Source organism: Macrotis lagotis, chromosome X (genome assembly GCF_037893015.1).
Source record: "Macrotis lagotis isolate mMagLag1 chromosome X, bilby.v1.9.chrom.fasta, whole genome shotgun sequence".
NCBI lineage: Eukaryota > Metazoa > Chordata > Mammalia > Peramelemorphia > Peramelidae > Macrotis > Macrotis lagotis.
In genome coordinates this window covers 344,883,612-344,905,384 of record NC_133666.1, presented here as the reverse complement: position 1 = coordinate 344,905,384, position 21,773 = coordinate 344,883,612, and the positions used below count along the sequence as shown (strand labels likewise).

Below are 21,773 nucleotides of genomic sequence, written 5' to 3'. Positions count from 1 at the left end.
CTCTGGGCCCAGCTCATTGTCTAATTTTGTAATCTATCTCAAATTTACATTCTCAAAGGAGCCCTGCAGGTTTTTCATGGCAATGCATATTGAAATCTGGTTAATAGACATTATTTTTTCACATGAATTTTCTGTGTGAATGGATAGGGTCAAATTCTTCAAATTATCACTAATTCTTCCAGGAATTTCTAGAGTATCCCATAGTTTGGATGATTTTATCATCCCCAGAAAATCTTTTCTAGATTTAGACTGTACACTGTTTCTCTTCCCTTACATCGATGAATACTTCTGTGTTGAGTTTACATCTTCCTGCCCTATAGATCACCTGATATGCATTAATTAGATGGTTACTAAACAGGTTTATTTCTAAATTTTATCTTCTAAGGAATCCTGAATGATCATGATTTATGACTGGGATATACCTTGCTGTGTAGTAAACAAATCTGCAAGGTGATGTTTTGTTCTATTGAATCAAATATTCTTTTGCAATCATCAAATGATAAGATGAACAAGATGAGTTTATAGTCTCTGTATCTTTTAATTATCTTAGAGATAGTAAAGATATGATTCATTGTTGAATATAATTCTCAGAAGCTTGATTGTTCTCTAATAGTACCCTCTTCAAGGATGCTCTTGCTTCATGTATAGATGACTCCAGAAGATTTTATATATGTGGTAGAGTAAACATGTACATGAGTAGTTATTGATGTTCTAAGTTTTTCTGATATTTTTATATTAATTATGTCTAAGATTTTTTTCACCATACTGAGGGTATCTTTTCCTTTGAATACCTTGCCCATTTATTTGTCTATGCCATCATAATTTTATTACTTCTAACTTGAATCTGATCTTCTGTGTATGTGTGTATGTTTGGATGTATGTATATTTGGTTTACTCTGGCTGCTTCTCTTTACTTTAAGAGATGGCACTCTTCATAATTGCCCATAATTATGCTTTATAATATTTAAAAATGAATTTAGATTGTAGCCTGACATTACCTTTGGCAACCATCACTCTTGTTTTTTTGGTAAATAAATAAGATGTTTACTCTCTAAGGATCTTTCTGGGTTCCTTTGATTTCTTTATGGCAAGTGATTTGCATTAGTTAAACTCAGTGAAATTATTATATACAGTCTTTGTTTTATTTCTTTTGTCCATTTTTCATTTTTTTACTTTAGGAACTACTTTAAGTCATTCAGGGTTGAATTGTTTTAATTGTATACGAAATCCTTTTCTCCCTAAAGCCCTACTCTAAAGCCTCCACATGGAATGTAGTTGATCCAGATTCTCAAAAGCTATGCCTGTGGAATACAAGCTCTGGCACATTCTACCATACTAGAAAAACTTCAAGTATGGCCTTGGTGAATGATGGAATCTATTTTTTGGTGACCTACTTAGCTAATTACAGAGAGACACATTGCTGTAGTCTAGTTGCCTTGTAATGAAGTCTTTTTTTCCCCCTTGGTCATGGAAATCTATGACACAAAGAAAAGTACCAGATAACAATTTTCTGTTCATGTAGTGACAGTTACATAGTCATTTAAAAAAAAGAAGGGGGGGAGAGCAAGGTTACTAAGTATCTTGGATCTTTTGTACCATAAACAAATCAGTTTGGTTATTGTAACTATAATGTAATAAGCTAATGTAATATTCAGTGATCAAAGAATGGAGATAGTGTTCGAAGGACAGAATCCTATATTCTTGTGATAAATAAATCAGAATAAAACAGAAAGCTGCAGGCATATGGAAAGATTATGTACTTCTTGAAATGTGTGTTCTCCTTGAAAAGGCAAGGAAAGTTGGATGAAGGCAGCCTAAGAAGGTATAGGGAGTATAAGGGCAGACTTTGCCATGAGTCTTGATGAACCACTGCTTGTAGATCTTGTTCTGATCTTCTGTCCTAGTATATTTGAGCCATTTGCTAAGAAGGACATATATATATATATTTATATTTATGTTAGATCTAGAGATTTATCATCATACAGTATAGTACTATTAATATTTGGGAAAATATCATGAAAATAATTACAGTTTATCAGTTACTGATCATACAGAATTAGAGAAATTCTGTCAATAATTTGAATAAAACCTCCAAATAATATCCATATAGATGCAAATACTTTTTAGGAAATTTAAAAGCAGGAAAAAGTGAAGATGGTGAGACATATATGATAAGGAATGGTTCAGGAGAAAAGAAATGAGAGAAGCCAAAGACTTATAGATCACACCTTAGTGTCATGCTTCTATATTATGAATAATTTCTTTGAAAAAAAGAATTAGTAGACATTAGATGTAAGTATCAAATAATATCATAAAGAATGAAGTAGATTGTATTTTAATGGACAGGAAAATATTTATAATTGACATTGACATTATCCTTGCATTAACTTGAAGTGCACTGACTCATTAAATCTAGGATGTAAAAACAACAACAAAAACATGAAGAGCAAAAATTGGAAGAAAAACTATGAATTCTACAAATAAGATAGATAAAATTACGTTGACTTCTGGGTACCAATATGGTATCAACAATGGAAACAATACCAAATAATACTGGAAGGGTAATATTCCACAATGAAAAAAAGTACAAAACTGAATGAAGACCTGAACTGTCATCTCAGCTTTGCCAGTAACTCACTCTCTGACCTCGGTCAAGTCAGTTTCCTCATCTCTAATGAGGAGTACCGAATATCTAAAAACTTATTATGTCTGGGTGTCTGGCACAAAGTTGGTACCTTGACTCATCTTATAAGATGATAAACAGGAGAAATCTTTCTTTGGAGAAAGCTAATTGCATAATGTGTGTACAGAATAATACCATAGGAACCTTAGATGGATGAATGATTGAGCATTTATATCTATAAAGTGAATAAATTCTTTCATATTGCATTGGTTGGTTTTATTCAGTTTTATTTTTCACACGTGTAATTTACGATGAAGCTTTTAAAAGTTATTTATTTTTTGGGAGGTGTCAATTTACTCCTTTCTTCCTACATTTTTTGAAGATATTCAAAAGAAGATTCTGTCTTTGATGTGTACTTATCATATCAAGTGCTGAAATTTGCCCAACTTCCTGATCTGACTTCCTTTAACAGTGAGTAGATGTGCCTATTTCCCTTTTTCTCTGTCCTAATCCTTTACCTCACCTTCCATTTATTTGTTGAATCCCATATTTTGAGTTTAGTTCTTATTCTCAGTAAACAGTATATAAGGAACCCTTGGTTAATAGTTCTCTTGTTTTGTATCTGACCAATAATTCTAATTGTTTGATTGACTGAACTTTTGATATTTACAATCTGTTCTTTTTGCAGCTAGCCTTTTTTACTGGGATGATCCTGCCTTGTGTTAGTAGGTGGTTGGATTTTAGAATATAAGGTCCTGGTTTCTCTGTCTAGGCTGATGTTCCCATTTGCCTGATACACTCCAACTTGGTGCCTGATCTTTGCTGTTAACATTGCTTAAGTAGGGATTCAACTATTCTTTTGGTTACTTGCAATTCCTTACTTAGGTGGACTTTTGACATATACTTTGTTATTTGGATTTCCTAATCTTTACTAAATAGTACACTATTGTTTCTTGTTTTTGTTTTGCAAGGCAGTGGGGTTAAATGATTTGACCAAGGTCATACAGCTAAGTGTCTGAGATTGGATTTGAACTCAGGTCCTCCTGACTCCAGGAGGTAGGCTACTCTTGGTCTACAGTCTCCTTCTTGGCTTATCCCCTATATACTTTTTCTTCAGTACTTTCCTACATCAAAAAAAGAACACTAGGTGTTTAATAAAAAAAATTGGGTGAGTCCTGGTTGTTTTTACTTATGTAAAATGCTTATTTTGAATCTCAACTTTTTCATCTTTAAAGTAGTTATATTGAATTAGATGATATCTAAAATCTCTGTATCCTTCAGGCCTATTGCACTGTAAAATCTTATGTTCCTGGGTTGAGATCTTCAAAGACATAGTGGTCTTGTGACACCACGCACAAGATTATTTTCTTCTGAACATACATTTAAGGGAAATTATAGAAACTATAAGATATTAAAGAGACATGGATAAAATAATTGTTCCTAATTTAGCATTTTTCTGTGTTGTAATCAGAATTAGAAGTTCATAAAAAAAGAACTTTGGAATTAAAAAGACAATTATTCAAAGTATTGTCTATTTAGAACAAAAACTTAATTTTCTATTAGAAGGATTTTTTATTGTTTTTTAATTTTTTTTGTTAAGTTTTTTTGCAAGGCAATGGGGTAAAGTGGCTTGCCCAAGGTCACACAGCTAGGTAATTATTAAGTGTCTGAGGTCAGATTTGAACTCAGGTACTTCTGACTCCAGGGTGGGTGCTCTATCCACTATGCCACCTAGTTGCTCCTAGAAGGATTTTTTTTAAGAATCTATTGATTATGGGCTTATTTAAGCCTTATTTACAAGTAATATGATTTTATTTTTTATAGTTTTTATAATCTACAACATACATTTATGGATATTTGAATACATATAATATACACTAATTAAATGTATATAATATAATTAGGACATTGGTACTATTTTAAATAATTTTAAAGTACTGTACTATATTTATCCATTTCTTCTCCCAGCTCACCCTTTTTCTTTCTCCCTTCCTCTTTCCAAACACATGATCCTTTTGTTTCTCTTAAGCAAAGTCAGACAATATTGCAATATTTATGGGCAACAAGGTGGTTTGAAAGACTAACCACAATGACTAGAATAAATCTCATGTTGAAAAACAACGTAGAAAATAATAATTTTTTCAGAGAGAATAACAAGTAGGATAACAAAATAGGTTTATTTTGCTTATCATCAAGCAGATAATACTTTGAACTGGGTCTGCCCTCCATAGCGTAGGGAAGGGGGTGCTACAAGCCTGTTGGTCTGCCACTTGGCGTGGAGCAGGTTGGGGTTGCAGGAATGTAAGGTCCTGAATCTTAGGGTTTGTAGGCCAGGTAGAAGCTGGGGTCTCTGTGTCTGTGGCCCAGAGTGGTGGGTGTTTTGTTCACAGGTGCTGTGGGAGACTGGGAGCTTCACTAGGGTGTCTTTGTTTGGTAGAGACATGGAAGCTGGGACCCTGAGTGGGTGCTCTGAAAGCTCCCAGTGCTGGCATTTACAAGGTGGAGAGCCATATATATATATATATCAGTACTCTAGACTTCATAGGCAGAATGATTTCTAGCAGATACATGGTAATTTCTTCGTTCTACACTAATTCTAAATCACTCATATGCTAAGTGTACTGACTCCTTTTTCATGATGTCCCATCTTCTTGGTGTTTCTGGGAGGGGTTGTGGGAGACAAGAAAAATGAAGCCTAATAGCTTGCAGTAGTTTTACGAAGTTTCTTTCCTTCTCCAATCTCAACCATCTCTTTCATCTACTCCATGAACATGTTTGTTTGCCGAATGACCCTTGTTATTTAGTTGTACAGACTTGAATGTTAATTTTTTCAAGTATAATATGTCAGAGGAAAAACACAGTAATGACTCAGTTACTCTACCTCTGTTTTTTAAACTTTTGGAAATATTTTATTGGTTTTTTATCACTTTATTCTCATACAAAAATATCCTTTTTCCTCCCATTCATTCTTTTTTTTAAAGATTTTTGTTTATTTTGAGTTTTACAATTTTTACCCCAATCTTACTTCTCTCCCCCCACCCCCCACAGAAGGCAGTTTGTCAGTCTTTACATTTCTTCCATGGTATACATTGATCCAAATTGAATGTGATGAGAGAGAAATCATATCCCCAAGGAAGAAACATAAAATACATGAGATAGATAGATCAGACAACAAGATATCAGTTTTTTCCCAAATTAAAGGTAATAGTCCTTGATCTTTGTTCAAATTTTACAGTTCTTTCTCTGGATACAGATGGTATTCTCCATTGCAGAGATCCCCAAATTGTCCCTGATTGTTGTACTGAGGGAATGAGTGAGTCCATCAAGGTAGATTATCGCCCCCTTGTTGCTGTTTACCTCTGTTCTTTATACATAGGATAGGAACATTTCATTTCAATTTTTCATTCATATTGTACTAAATTGATTTTCAGAATCACATAACCCGATTGGGGGTGCTGCCCTGAATCTATCCCAGAACTTTATTGTGATGACTCTTTTGTCCTGATATTTATCAGGAAAAGGATGGAAGAAGACCTTCTGGATAAGGAATAGAGGGAAAAATTATCTTGGATCTTTGTTTATTTTCCCTGGCATTCCATTGAAAAATGTACAGCATTAGCATTGAAATTCTGCATTTTACTATATTCAAAAGACAAAAAAAATCTTTTTTATGTCTATGTCTTTATCATATTAATTTGTGTGGACATATCTTATGAGGATATGAATCATAGATCCTAAATGGTAGATTAATCTTCTGAACATAATTATTCCCGAAGAGTAGACATATCATTACTCATTTCTAATATTTTTTCACAATCTCAAGAAAAAAAGAGAAAATAGAACAAAATAGTGGGACATTCCCTGTTAATTAAATGAAATTTGTTTGACACTAATTATTACATACATAGTTTCTATAAATATAACACACATTAAACGAATTTATATTTACATATAATATGCTTAATGAGTAAGCAAACTTAATAGTGATACACAGTATCTTATACATTTATTAACACAAATTAGTTCATTTTGCCCTTTTTAAAAAAAATATATTGCAGAAACAATCTTTATTTTTCTAGTTTAAATAAAAACTAAATTTCACAGGAGGTTGTTTCTTGAATTTTCTCTAGAAAATAAACACTAATCTCAAATCTTGTGACTTGTTAATTACTCCTTTTAAATCCCTCACTGGTTTTAAATCAGAAACCTTGTAGTATTTATGCGATCATAAGTTTAGAACTGAAAGGGACTTTAGGGTCCCGTCAAAAGGATACTGATATTACAGATTTAGAAACTGAAGACTAGCGAACTGGTTAATTGATTTGTCCAAGGTCAAATGATAATGAATATCAGAAATGGTATTGGAACCTAGGTTTTCTGATTACAGCCAGTATATTTTCAGTAGTACATCACCTTTGGCATTGAGCTTGTTTCACTTTAATTGGTAATGAATGTTTTCTTAATAATATAGTAGACTCGGGGAGAAGAGTTCTGAGTCAGACCAGAGTGAGTTCTTCACAGGGAAGATGAATTTATTTTTAAGAATTGCATATTCCCATAACATCCAATGTAAGATTAAAGGACTATTTCCACAGCCGGATACAAATGAATTTGAGAGTTGCAATATTGAACTGTGCTTTTGGATTTCACTAGTTGTACATTTATTAGTTCAAACTTGGCCTCAGACACTTAAGAGTTGTATGACTCTTGGCAAATCACCTAATCTTTGTCTCAGTTGCTTCATATGTATATTGCTCCCAGAGCTGTTGTAAGTAAAATAAAAGAGATAATATTTGTTAAGCACTATTTAAAAGTGTTACATAAATGCAAGTTATGTTATTAGAAAGAATGGGATGAATATATGGGAATTGCAAGTAGTTTACTTAGGCTGAAGTGTGAGGAGACTGTGTACTGAGATAAGGTTTGAAGTTTAGACTGGTATCAGATTGGAGAAATTCTTCCATTCCAGGATATGGAACATGCATTTTGTTTAGGGTAGGAAGATTCATTAAAGACAATTAAGTAGAGGAGTGACATCATCAATCCTGCTTTAATTTAAAAAAAAAGATTAATATGTGGACTAAAAGAAGCAGATACTGTAGTTAGGGAAAAATTTTTTGAAAGCTATATATATTTACTAGTTCCAGAAAAGAAAGAATAAATTATAAGGTATTACAAAGATAGACTCAATTGGATTTGGCAGGTGATTGGGAGAATATGAAAGAAGAATCAGATATGAAAAAGTTTCAAATGTGAATAATTAAGTGATTAGTGGTGCCATTAATTGACATAGGGAAATGTGAAGAATCAGGTTGTTGGGGAAAGATAGTAAGTTCAATTTTAGACATGTTGAATTTGAGGTGTCATGTGACAGGAATAAATTATTGATGGGCAGATATGGCAAGGGGGTACCAAACTAAAGATCTGGATCTTGGTTTATTTAGGCTTTTCTCCAGAAAGATAGGTTCCAAAGGGTATTGAAGATAAATCAAATTTGACCTGAACAGAAGGTAAGGATATTCATCAAAAGAAGCAATGACTTCTACTCTTATAAAATATGATTGAAACATTCACACACACACACACACACACGTACAGATAGAGACAGTGAGTCAGAGAGACACACAAGACAGGACAGTTAGAGACAGACAGAGACACACACACACAGAGAAAGATAACTGTCAAGTAGAGAGGAGATGGTTTAAAGCAAAAAAACCATTGAACTGAGAGTTAGTAGTCCTGGACATAGTACCAAATAACAAATTTTACCTCTTTGAGACTCATCTGTAAAATAAAGTCATTGAACTTCTTGTACCTCCATGTTCTAAGGTTGTGAGATAGATGACAGATTTCTGTCTCAATAGAAAATTAATCATATTATTTCATCATATAGGAAATGTCATCCTGAAATCAAAAATATAATTAAATTTTTGTTTGAACTCTGTAGCCTCTATTTAATTTTAATAATTTATCATTAATCATCCAGATTGAATAACTGGGTTAAAACTAGGGAAATGGACACCTTGCATTCACTTTTTGTATAGTTCAGAAAGCTAAAACAAAATTAACAGTCATTCACATTTAAATAGTGCTTTATGTTTCAAAGTACTTGCTTTCCTTTCTACTTCTCATGTAAGTAGTACATATATTTTTCCAGTTTTACAATTTGGCAAACTGAGTTTCAGAGAGATCCAGTAGCTTGTCAACAGTTTAGTCACATAGCTAGTTAGTGGCTGGATCATCATTTGAATATAGGCTTTTCTTACTGCAAATAGACTATCTTGTCCTTTACATTGCATGATCTATGTGGTATAAGAATCAACTTGGATTTTTTTTCCCCCCAAGGGTTCTCTTCTTGTAAAACTTAACTCTGTCAGCAAAGTGAATAGGGTTGGCAGCCTGCTTGTCTGCGTCTCAAGTTGATACTTAGAAAGTTGTGACTAGCACCAATTCCTTCTTTGGCCTGGGGTAAAGCATTTTGCCTCTATTCACTCTCCATAAAATGGGGATAATAATACTCATTTGCTTGCTTACCTACCTCACTGGGTTGTTGTAAGGATTAATTAGACTTTGTTGGTAAAAGAGCTTTGAAGATTCAATGTGCTGAATAGTGTTATTACTAATAAACCTGTTAAACCTTCATTTGCTGTGTTTCCTTATTTGTAGCACTTAGTAATATTGCAGATGTAACTGTATTCCATTGCTCAAGGCAGATAGCCAGGCAACACACAATGGGATGTGCTTGTACTTGTCCCAACTCCCACTCTGACTTCTGTCTCTGGGCACAGAACTAATGCTTCCTGCCCTGGCTTGATTCTGACTGTGAAAGTAGTTGGGCTTATTTACCAGTCTCTGCCAAGATAGGGTGAAATCAGCCACATCTATTACCCTTATTATTTAATGCCAAAGAAGCAAGAAACATTTCTTTTCTAGTGTCATTCCTTGATGGTCTAGTTGGATGAATGCAGAGTGCCTGTTGGTCAGATACTGTTGGTCCCTTATAGACATGGAGAGACTCTAATGCTCCAGAATGAGAATTTTAGCTTAACTAGTAATCACGAATTTATTAATATTATTTACAATGTACTTTGCTTTTCTGAACCCATGAAAATGTTATTTTATTATAAATTGGAATGAATGGTTTTCTTTAGGGTCCTCATGGAACCTCTAAGGACAATTGCCTTCATAACTAACATTACTGCCTATCATCATTATGCATCTTAATTAATCAACTAATCAAACAATTGATTAATCACAAGTAATTACTTATTAAAAGCTGTGCTAAGGGCTATATGTAGATAAAAAGAAAGACAAAATCAGTCCTTGCCCTCAAGTAGCTCCTAATCTAATAAGGTCAAAAATATGTAAATAGATATAAGATATGTAGAGAGTGCATAGGATGGAAGGTAACCTGAGTTCAAATCTGACCTCAGATGTGTCAAACTGGACAAGAAACTATTTACCTCATTTCCTCAACTGTAAAACAAATTAACTAGAGAAGGAAATGCTAAGAAAACCCTAAATGAGGTCCTGAAGAATTGGATGTGATGAAAATGACTGAAGAACAACAATTATCACTATTAATAGAAATACTTAAAATGTTCCTGTATTGTAGTACCCAGAAGAAAGGATGAAGGATAGCTAGAGAATGCTTGAGAATAAATACTACAATTATTTTATATTCCTTTTTCTTTATTAAAAAGAACTAGATAGGACAATTAGCTGTAGGGTCAAGGTTGGGGTTTGATTAAGTTGCATCTGTTAGTTTGAATCATCATCACTGGTGGTCTCAGTATATATTATTCAGATAGTAAGTACATTATGTCTGCACTTCCTATAATTTAGCTTTATTAGCTGCTTCTACTATTACTCCAAATTGGAAGCAAACATAGTACTTTTGGGCAAAGTAAAGATGTGTTGGTAGAAGAGAAGTTATCACAGTGACTTATAGAGCACCTGCTGAACCTATAATTTCTTATAACAAATAATGGTATACATTTTTAGTTCTATAGTTCCTTTGGTTTGAAATTCTGGGCCTTTAGGGAAATACTCTAGTTTACATAGAGGTCTCTGAATTCATTCATCATATGAAAGTTATATATCTATCTAGTTAAAATAATTTCAGAAAAAGCCAGGTTCTCTAGTAAAAAATCAATAAGTATGAATATAGTCATTTTTCAAAAAAAAAAAGAAAGCACTCCCTTTATTAGAGAAAAATCCCTGTGGGTTGTGATGACAGTAGCCTGATGTGATTATGTAATAAAGCACCTTAAACTTTTATGGGGTCTCTTTTCTTCATATACTTTAAAGAACTTTTTTGTCAAATTCAGGCCATTGCAAATATTTTGTCCCCATTGAGCTAGTTCAGCATTTTCTGGACTGTGTTCCTTGGAACTCTGGTGTTCCATATAATGGAAATGATTTCTGTTAGAAAATTCACTGATAGTGATACATTCCTTTGTAAAAAATAGGTTTTCAAAATGTTTCATTTTGTGCTAATTTTTCTATATTAAAATGGCTACAGTGTGTTCCCTATTTTGCTCTGAAATCTAACCACATCCTTCTGTATGACAAAAGTATTTCATTCTTCCAGATATTGTGCCACCCCACCTCCTATTATTATAATATATGGGTCCTGATAATATATATTTTAAGCCCAAAGGGCTCCATGGCCAAATTAGAATGGGAAATGAGGTGATTCTTTGTTTTAATGTCATTTATTTAAGCCAATGGGGTTAAATGACTTGCCCAAGGTCACATAGCTAGGCAATTATTAAGTGTCTGAGACTGAATATGAACTCAGGTCCTCCTGACTCCAGGGCCCCTGCTCTATCCACCTTGATGCCTATAATTCATTAAAATGACTTTTTTTTCCTTTCCTCCTTCCCTGTACTCATTGGTCTTCCCTCCTTTCTTTGTTCCTTCTCTCCTTCCCTTCTTCTTTTCCTTCCTTCTTTTTTCATTCCTTCCTTCTCTTCCCATTCTTTTTCTCTTTCCATCCCTTTCTGCTTTCCTTCTTTCTTCCTTTCTTCCCTTTCTCTTTCTATTATGCATTGTTATTTATTTTATCTTTTACTATATTACTTTATTTAATGTATTATTTCTTACTCGAGAGAAGGAATGGCAAATCATTAGTATCTTTGCCAAAGAAACTCTAATTGGGATCACAAAGACTCAGATACAACTGAAAAGCAACTGAACAAAAACAGCAGTAACAACTGATCTTTTTTTTTTCTTTTGCTTATTCTTTTTTAAAGGAAGAAATATTAATGTTATCCTCAACTGTACATTGTTTTCATTTCCGTCACAAGTGGAACTTCAGTTGGCTTATCCAAATAGAGGTGATGAACACTTATCTCATATGCAACAAAGATGCCATGCTTTTTATGTGAAAAAATATTTGGGGCTATTTGGAGCCTCAGTTTGTGTTGAAATGTAAGAAGGAGGAATTAGTGAATTGCAGAGATGGAAGGGGAGGCTTCCATTTTAGCTTGGCCATGTACCCTTACTAGTTTGACACTTTACCAGATTTATCAGCTGGAAAAACATGAGGCAGATGGAAATAGCATGTTATCACAGATGTCTCTGCTTTCTACCCTCCATTTTTGGCAGCATATGGTTCATAGTCTATGAGAACATTTTCTCCTAATACTGTTTTTCATTGATATGTAATGAATATACAATATATTCATTACTCAGCACTTTTAAAACTAATTATTTTTCTTGACATTCATATTTTGGTGGGAGTGTCTTCATCTTAATAGGAAAACAAATAAACAAACATATTGTTAATAAATGAAAATTGAACCTTTAAATACTACAATAATTAAACACTGAGGCTGGACAAAAGAATATTTAGATGGAGGGGAAATGAATGAAGGGTACAGGATAGCAAGAAAATCTCATGGGCTCTAATGTAATTTTAATAAATGATAAAGAAATGGGACTTTGGCAACACAGAAGTCAAAATATTTGTATAATTCTATGCTTACATTTTTATGTTTATAATGTTGCTTATCAATAGCCATGTTTAAGAAAATTAATTTGAAATAATTATGAAATATGCTGATTTCTCTTGTTCAAAAATCATTTCAAGTGTTACTGTATTTTTCTAATGAATAGATAGGAAGTAGTGAAGCCCTTGTTAGACTAAAAGCTTTTTATGTGAAATCCTAGGAAATTAATTGCTTTCTAGAGAAAGGGTATGAAGAGCTAGGATGTAATAATATTGTTTATAGTGTGTATACGCCAGTAGAGATCAATGACTCTAGCACTGAATTTTGCCTAGTTTGAAGTTCAGGAAGCATTGGACTATTAATTCTTGAAAAATGCCCCATATTGTAGTACTATCTAGTCTGCCATTCTCTTGCACTACAGAATGATCCCTGATTTCTAACTTATAGTCATTGTGTTGGAGAGGTTGATCTAGCAGTAGTTTTCTAGATAGCCTCAATAAAGGCTTCAATATAGTTGTATTAGTTCATCTGGAGCCTAGCTACTACATTTCCTTACTTATAAACCACTATGAAGAACCCCTCTGGGTTGAGAACATGCTTGAGAAATCAGCAGCAGTCCTAAAGAAAAATGTGAGCCCTAAAGAAAAATAATTCTAAGGTGGTCAGTTCTATAGAGTTAATCCTTCATATACTTTTATTGGTGATATTACAAATGTCTTTCAAAATTCCTATCATGAGATTTGCCTTCCAGTTTACTAAAAACAGGCTCACTGTTCCAATCTGGAAAAGAGATAAACTTAAAAATAAGTTTGTGTGTAATTCAAATCCTATTCCAGATGGGGAGTTATATATGGGAGAAACTCATGACTAAGGGAATTCACATATCTTCTAATTATGTTAATGGAATCAAGGAAGACTATAGTAAGTGGTAGTAGATGTGCAGAAGCCTCTAGAGATCATTTTGAAGACTGGTCAATACAATTGCTTCACTAATACAAAATTGAAGAACATCTAGAAGCATAGACCTACTAACCTACTGACATTTTGTGTTTTTAAAAGTTTTAGAGGAATGTTTAATGAATAGACTTTTAATTACCTTAATATAAAAGAAAGAAAAATGCCTAGGAACCATAAATAAAATTTATTTTTTAAAAAAACTAACATTGCAACAGTTCATCTTTTTTTTTTTAATAAGTAGGGATAGTAATTGACATTTATATAGTATGTTTCTCTTTGTCTTTTTATACGCATGCAGTGGCTGAGCAGGAATAAATTCCCTAAGACAAGGAATTCTTTAATTTCTGGGAGCTAAATAATGTAAACTGCCTGAGTGTTGGGCTCCATCACAAAATGATAAACATGTCAAGATAAGAAAAACATTCCTTTTCATAAAAAATAAAATGAAGATGTGATTGAGAGTATTTTGCTTTAAGTAAGCAGCAAGATTCTCTTAATCAATCATCTGCCATGCTGTATTTTATTACATATATTTTTAGAAACTCTTTAAAAGTCGACAGATTGAAGTCGTGTGTTTAAACATGCCAGATATGTTTAAATTAACTCATAAACATGACTTAACTTTACTTTCATATATATATATATATAATTCATATTTAGGAATATTTAGTTTTGGAAAATCAGTATAATTGGTACATGAAATTAAATGACTTTGAAATAATTTTAAACAAGTGCTAATGTAGTTCTTTAAGATTGCTGGTCCAAGAATGGGGAGGTATAGCTGACTTAAAAGTTCAAAGAAATACTTAGGTAGAAGTGATCTAATTAATACATGTGTTATAAAATGATATTCAAATTAATTCAGCAACTAATTATTGGCAAGTCACTATGCTAGAAACATACTATATAAAAGTCAATAGGACTGCAAAGACAGAATGAAAGCTAGTTCCTATAGTATTGTATGCTTTTAGCTATTAACACGAATAATCTTTAAAATGTGATACAATGACAAGGTATACTGTACAGTAGGTCTTTTAGAAGTAATTGGCTTTTTTGCATCAATCTTATTTATTGAGTATTGTGATTAATGCTAAGGTATTTGTTTAATCTTGGTTCTTATTAGGGCAAAGTACATTTTACGTGCTTTTTGAAAATTTTTGGATTTTGGATTTGGGACCTTGAGGTTCAGACTAATTTTGGGTGCATGTATATGGGTTTGGTAACAGAATATTTGATATCCACAGTCTAATATCTTGTTATTTATATAATCTCAAAAAAGGAAAATGAAAATTACTTTTGAATTTTGGCATAAAAACATGTTAAAATCAACCATCTAAATCCTATGGATAATAATGTTTGTCCTTCATTCTTGAAGAAGACCATGACATCAGAGGTGATGCCATGACAAGCACATGAATTGGATTAGGGACTGTGCCGTCACTAACTTCACTTTCTCCTCCAGAGCCCTCTGGGTCCAGTGGCCAGATTTGAATCAGGACCAAGGTCACCCAGCTAATATATGTCTGAGACTAATTCAAACTCAAATTCTTCTGACTCTAAGGCAGTGCTTTATCCACTATGCCACCTATCTGCCCAGTTAAGGTTAAATGACTTAGTCATGTCACATAGTTAGTAGGGCCATGCCATATAGATAGTAAGGTTCAAGTGTCTGAGACTGGATTTGAACATTAGTCCTCCTGACTCCATTGTTATTATTATTATTATTAAATCCAACAGATATTCATATATATGGAATGGTTGATTCTTGTCCTTCATTATTGAAGAAGACCAAAACAACCGACAAGTAGCCTTATAATGGATTAAGTACCAGGCCTGAAATCAATAAGTTCAAGTTCTATCTCTGATATACACTTGACTAAAGAATATGAGAAATTACTTGGCCTTCCAGGGCCCCAGAAAAATTGCATAGCAGTTGCTCATTTGCATTGGTAGAGGAGATTTCTTCACAGAGAATTCTCTATAACAATGAAATCACAAATCTAGACCCAAAAAAAAGGCCTAACTCCCAGGTTTACTCTTTCTCTTTCTCTATCTTTCTGTTCTCCGCCCCCCCCCAACAAAAATGAGTTTAATAAAAGGGGATCTTAAATGAAATTAATTTTTGTCATCCTGTAAATTTAGGAATTTTGGACTTGAAGAGTTGTAGATCATGCCATTATATCATGTAAATACAATGGCATTTACAATACACAACTTCAGAAAACTGGGAAATTCATGTCAGTAGTTTCTAGGTGGTACAGTAGATAAAATGCTAGGCTTTGAGTCAGGAAACTATAAGTTCAAATCTTTTCTCATATACTTACTAGCTTTATGACCTTGGGTAAATCACTTAACCTTTGTTTGCCTCAGTTTCCTCAACTATGAAATAGAGATAAAGAAAGCACCTACCTTCCAGGATCCTTGTGAGGATCAAATGAGAATATTTGCAAAAGCATTTAGCACAATGTCTAGTACATAAACATTGTGTAAAAGTTATTATTTTAGTTATAATTAAAATATTGTTAAATAACAATATAATACAATATATTTACTGTAAATTGGAATGTCTGTAAGTTTGGTGTGACTGTTAAGTGATATTAAAGTGATATTAAACCTGCTTCTGGTAAATGAAAGGGTAGACTCTCATGGCAGTCTTTTTCATTAGTTCTTTGTTCTTTTAGCTAAATGCTGAAGAAATTTCTGAAACAAAAAGGGCTATGTCTTTGAAATCATCTTCCTAATCCATGATCCTTTCAAATTCATTTAGTATGATTTTCTTGGTGGATAATTTGCTCAGCTTTAAAAATCCTTGATATTCCCAAGTTTTCTAAGAGCTCAAATCCATATTATACATAAATCTATCCTCTTGTATTCTTTTCAAGATATTTTTCAAAATATGGTTTTTCTCCTTCTTTCCTTTCAGAGAAGTGGGAACCAAGAAGCAGACTATTTTCAAGCATATTTACTAGATAAATTCAATTACCTTTACAATTTTTTGGTTACAAAAGTGGGTTTTTGTGGTTGTTTATAGAATAACTACTTTTATTAAAAACTATCAATACCTTTATTTAAGGTATTTCACTTTGGTTCTACTGTGGAATTTATTCCAACTGAAGTCAGGACAATGGGATTAAATTTCGTGTGTAAAGAGCACAGATATATTGAAAAAACTGAGCTTAGTATAGTATACAGAACCAATTTAGAAGTAACCATTTTTCGACTGACAATTTAAAGGTAGTCTCCTTAAACTTTATGAATTAGATAGTGACTTTAAAAGAATGTGGTTTGGTGTTACTATTATTATGTTATGTTTGGTTTTTATGGATACTGTTACCTAGTGAAACAACTTTGAAAAATGATCTTTTGGATTTTAGATTTCTTTTGTCATAAGGGTATGGTAACTCTAAATTTTCTACTGTTCACATCATCCACGTTTTAGTCATTCAATGTACATTCAACATGGTACCTATTTTGTACCAGATACTATGGTACACACTGGGGAAACAATTATGAAAGTGGGATAGCAGTTTTTCAAGCTGATATACTGGGTGGAGAGTATATTCACAGATAAATAGATTCTCTTCTTTCCTCATACTTAAGGATTAATCAATAGAAGATGTGGGTCCCTAATATCTGGAGGAAATGAGGAAAGTTCCTTGAAGGAAGTGACACTTGTTGAGCAGAGGACCTGGATCTGTGATTGAAATTTGCCATAATGACTTCCACTTTTTACAGAGTTTCATACAGCAGGGGTGCCAAACTCAAATAGAAATGGGCAACAAAAAAGTAAGGATTCTTGTGGGATACATATTGACTTAGAAAATCAAACATGCTTATGTATTTAGCTTTTATTAATAAAACAACATGTGAAAACTAGATAGACATTATATTTTAACGTGGTTTAGATTCACTTGGGGGTGTTGTGAATCTTAACATGTTTTGATACCTCTGGCCTATGGAACTGAGAGTTTAAATTTCTTATTCAGGATAATAAATCCTTACTGATGATGATGATATTTGTCCTTTGTTCTCAAAGAAAATCAGGACATCAGGGAGGTGATCTCATGACAAACATATGGATTGGATTTGAGTGAAGGAGTTCTGTGCTAAATCACCAGCCTCATTTTCTCTTCCAAAACTATCTGGGTGGCCAGATATAAAAAAAGGAAAACTGGAGATGGCCCTGGATGCAAGACTATTAGAGTTAAATGACTTACCCAAGGTCATATAGCTAGTAAGTGGCAAGTGTCTGAAGCTGGATTCAAACTCTTGTCTTTTTGACAGTGCTCTATCCATTGTGCCAACTATCTGTTCTTACAGCCAATACTAATGAGGAAACTAGGGCCAATCACCATTTGTATTATGTTGCATTATACAAAGTGTTAAACCTGGAGTCAGAAGTACAGGGTTTGAACCTTGATTTTATTATTTACTTTCATCTCTCTGAGCCTTAGGGTGGGAATTGAGGGACGTATTGGAAGAGCTGAACTCAGGCATTCCTTCTAGTTTAAATTTCTGATCATGTAATTTCAATAGCAAAACTAAGGGAAGAGTTTACATTTCCCACCTCTCAATTCTGTACCCTTTCAAATTTGTTTGAGATTATAGTTCTAATGTTTTTGAAAAACCATGTAAAAGACTGAACAGATTGGAGGGGTGTAAGTCTTGCTGGTAAACAGCAAAAATTGAGTCTTCCTTCTTCAAAATTCCTGGGTCATTGTAATATGGTAGACTAGGTCATTGTAATATGGGAAACTTGATCTTAGTGCTGCCTAGAATTTAAAGTGCCTTTAATTGCAGAATAGGATCTTACATATTGAGTTAAAAGGCTCTTTAGGGACCATCTTTATTCCATCCTCCAGATGAAGAAACTGAGATCCAGTGAGTTTAAGTGACTTATTCAATTTGATAGATGTAGTAGTAGCCCTAACACCAGAGCCAGCTATTTTCTAAGTATCATGATGCCTTTGCTTCAGCAGCAACAATTGCAGTAAAAATAGAAAGAACAAACAATAGTCTAAAAGTTTCCATACCAAAATCAAGTTTTAATTTGGTAGGTTTTTTAGATTTCAGTGGTTTTGACTAAAATTTTATAAGTATTATGTTTATGACTTTTGAGATACATGGCACATGTGAGCATGGGGAAAAAATGATAGCTTTTTGGTATTCTGCTTGAATTAAGAGTATGACTATATTCTGTTGAATTGGGACTGGTTTGTTCATCTCTCTCTGTCTCTCTGTCTCTGTTATCTCTCTCTCTCACTCTTGGTAATTGCCATGGTAATTCTCAAATTGTTTTTGAAAGGTTTGGTGAAACCTAAATCCTCTTGAGGTTCTCCCATCTCTAGACTCTTTTTTCTTCCTTTGAATTGTAGTGTTTATTTTTAAAAGCTTTTGTGGTATGAGGTTTTTGCCTTTGTTATTGCAGCTGGGCCAACTTAGACCTACTTCTCTTTCCTTCAAGCTTTTTTTGTGGTTTGGAGTCCAGTCAGTCCATGTTAGGTCTGGAATAAAGTAATAGGTCTGGAATAAAGGGAGTATCAATAGTATGAAGACATGTGCTTTATGTTATTTCTAAAAGTCACAGGTGTCCTCAATTGTATTTTGCCCACTCAGAAATACTTCCATCTGTCTTGGTCTCTGTCTCTCTCTCTCTCTCTGTCTCATTTGTGTCTCTGTCTCTATTTCTCTGTCTCTGTCTCTGTGTGTGTTCCTCTCTCTCTCTCTCTCTCTCTCTCTCTCTCTTTCTATCATTTTCCTTTTTTCTGTTTATTCTTGGAATTCTGTGGAAGGAAGTTTTGTTTTGTTTTATTTTCCCCCTTAGTATATCTTCTAGTCTCTTTCTTGTTCTCCCATAGCTAGCCAAAATTTGGATTATCACCTGCATCAATAGTTCAGGGCTTGAAAGTTCACAAGCAATTATTTTCAGCCTGTTGCTGAAAAGAGATTAAACTTGTTAAGAACCCAAAGTGTGACTGTGACACACACTCTACTGGCTGGCTGTGCTTGGAACAGAGCAGGCCTTTGTAAAGGCTGTGTAGGAAAGAGCCGAACAACACTGAATGGTGGAGCTGCTGGGGGAAAGGCAGCAGGGAACCCAGAAAGATTTTCTTTAATTAGAATTTGTGCCCAAACCTAAGTACTCTAACTGCAGACTTCTCAGAGACAAAGGGCTAGCTCATACTGTAATTGGCACACAAAGAATTGGTTCATTTTAAGCATTTCATCTGGGTCTTCCTCTGATGCCTTTTTTCAACCTCTTTCCCTTTTGTATTTTAGTCCCTCATGACTAGAAGGTATAGTTGTGTATTGTTACATGGTAAAAATAAAGTTTAAATGTTGCTAGAAATCAAGCTTTGGCAAATGGTCTTTTAGATTCCAGGCTTTTGTCCTTATGGGAATGATAAATCTAGAATCACTATACCCAAAAGTGCAAAAGTTTCATTCTTTCCTAGGGATGGTACTCCGATTTAGTCAAATATTACTCATTTTCCTTCTTTTAATGAAGAATGCTGTATTTTAGTTGAATTTATGTCATCTTTTTTCATTTTTTCTCTAGTTATCTATTCATAACTATTTCATATAGACACAGTTCCTTATTTTAGCATCTAGAATTCAGTTAGTATTGCTCTTTTGGCCTAGTTTGGCCTTGCAATCAGTCTAGGATTAGTGAATGTTTTCATATTCTCATGCTTGATTGGGATTTCTCATTATTGGATTGTTTGAAGCTGCTTGCCTGTCCTGGCTGGTTCATTCTGATGTCTTGCCAGCCTTAGAACTTTCTGTAGTAATACACTGACAATATATTAATTAGCTAGGAAAATTCACTAGAGGTGTGGTTAGTTTGAAATAATCAGATCCTGAGGCACTGGAGAGATTAAGAACATGTACATGATTCTGAAACCAGAAAATGAAAATTTATATTATACAGCTCCTGCTTATATTTTTGTTGAATTTGATTTATTAAAATCAGGTAACAACTTAAAGTTGTTTGTCATTTTAAGGTTTACAAAGCATTTTCCTCACTAGATAGTGGGAGTATCATTTCCTTCCTCTTACAGTTTAGGGAATAAAATGTCTGAAGAGTGAAGCAACTTGGCCTTAATGACATAGAGAGCTATCTGAGGCAGAATTCAAACTCAGATTTCCTAACTACTATCTAATACTCTTATCAATAAATGCCACAGTGTTTCTCCATCAACTTGCAGTTCTTTTGTGAAATAATCTGACAATTTTTATCAGACTATTTTACTTTGAGTGTTAAAGAAAGTGCTTGTTAATTCTGTTTTTGTATATGAATCATAGGATATGAATTCCTTTATCATCTCATCTTACCTGTACTGACAGGTAAAATATGTTTGTGCTTGTTTTTTTCCTCTTTGTTTTTTTACCTGCCCATTTATTAATGATAATTCTTAGCATAGGTTTTTAGTTCTATCTGGGGGGGGGGATAAAACCAGGAAAAGATATGGAAAAATATTTTCACCTGTAAATTGTAGCATTTTTCATTTCACTGAATACTGTAGTCAGATGTTATACATTTCTTTAAGTGGGAGAAGAGTACATGGAACAGAGGAAACAACAAGGGAATCATGTTTTAACCAATTTTTTTTCTAGAATTTAATGTTATGACTTATTTCTGTTTCTTTTTTGTTAAAATTGATTTGCTTTTTAATGTTAAAGAAATTAATATCATAAAAGTTATTTAGTAGCTATATCTGTCAGAACAAGATTCCCCCCCAAACTAGAAGTTAAAAACTCTAAAGTCATGATGGTAACAAGAGAACAGCTAGTTTTACATACATACATACATACATACATACATACATACACAAACACATAAACACATACATACACAATCAGGAGAGCATGGGAGCACACTTTCCAATTTAGTATGTAGTAGATGATAAATATATCAAGAGGGGCCACAAATGACTTGTGCTAGTATTTAGAAGTTCAAGTTAATAGTTTCAGTCTTCAACAACATATTATCACAAGTGTAATGAGTTGCTCTCAAGTTCCCAACCCTTAATCATTCCTTATATCTAGAGGGAAAGGATTAGAAACTGTCATAGAAGAACAAAATCTGGTTTACATTATGAAATGAGTAGAAAAGAAACTCCATTAGCAAAAATTAGAACCCCCAAGTCTCCCAGTAATCTGAAGGGTCACTAGACTAGACATTCTTGCTTGCTATGTACTAATATATTTTTTTTTTTTTTGGAGCTGTGATTGTC

At 33.4% G+C, this 21,773-nt stretch overlaps 1 protein-coding gene across 3 annotated transcripts in view; it reads left to right on the top strand.

The window, feature by feature from the left end:
- SEMA5A (semaphorin 5A) overlaps positions 1 to 21,773 on the top strand; it is a 712,145-nt gene that overhangs the window by 85,352 nt on the left and 605,020 nt on the right. Inside the window, exon 2 of one of the 3 annotated variants that reach the window (XM_074208089.1) lies at positions 3,006 to 3,094. The exons of the other annotated variants lie outside the window; for them this stretch is intronic. The gene's annotated coding sequence lies outside the window, so the exon portion shown is untranslated. The remainder of the gene's footprint in view (positions 1 to 3,005; positions 3,095 to 21,773) is intronic. 3 annotated transcript variants of the gene reach the window in all.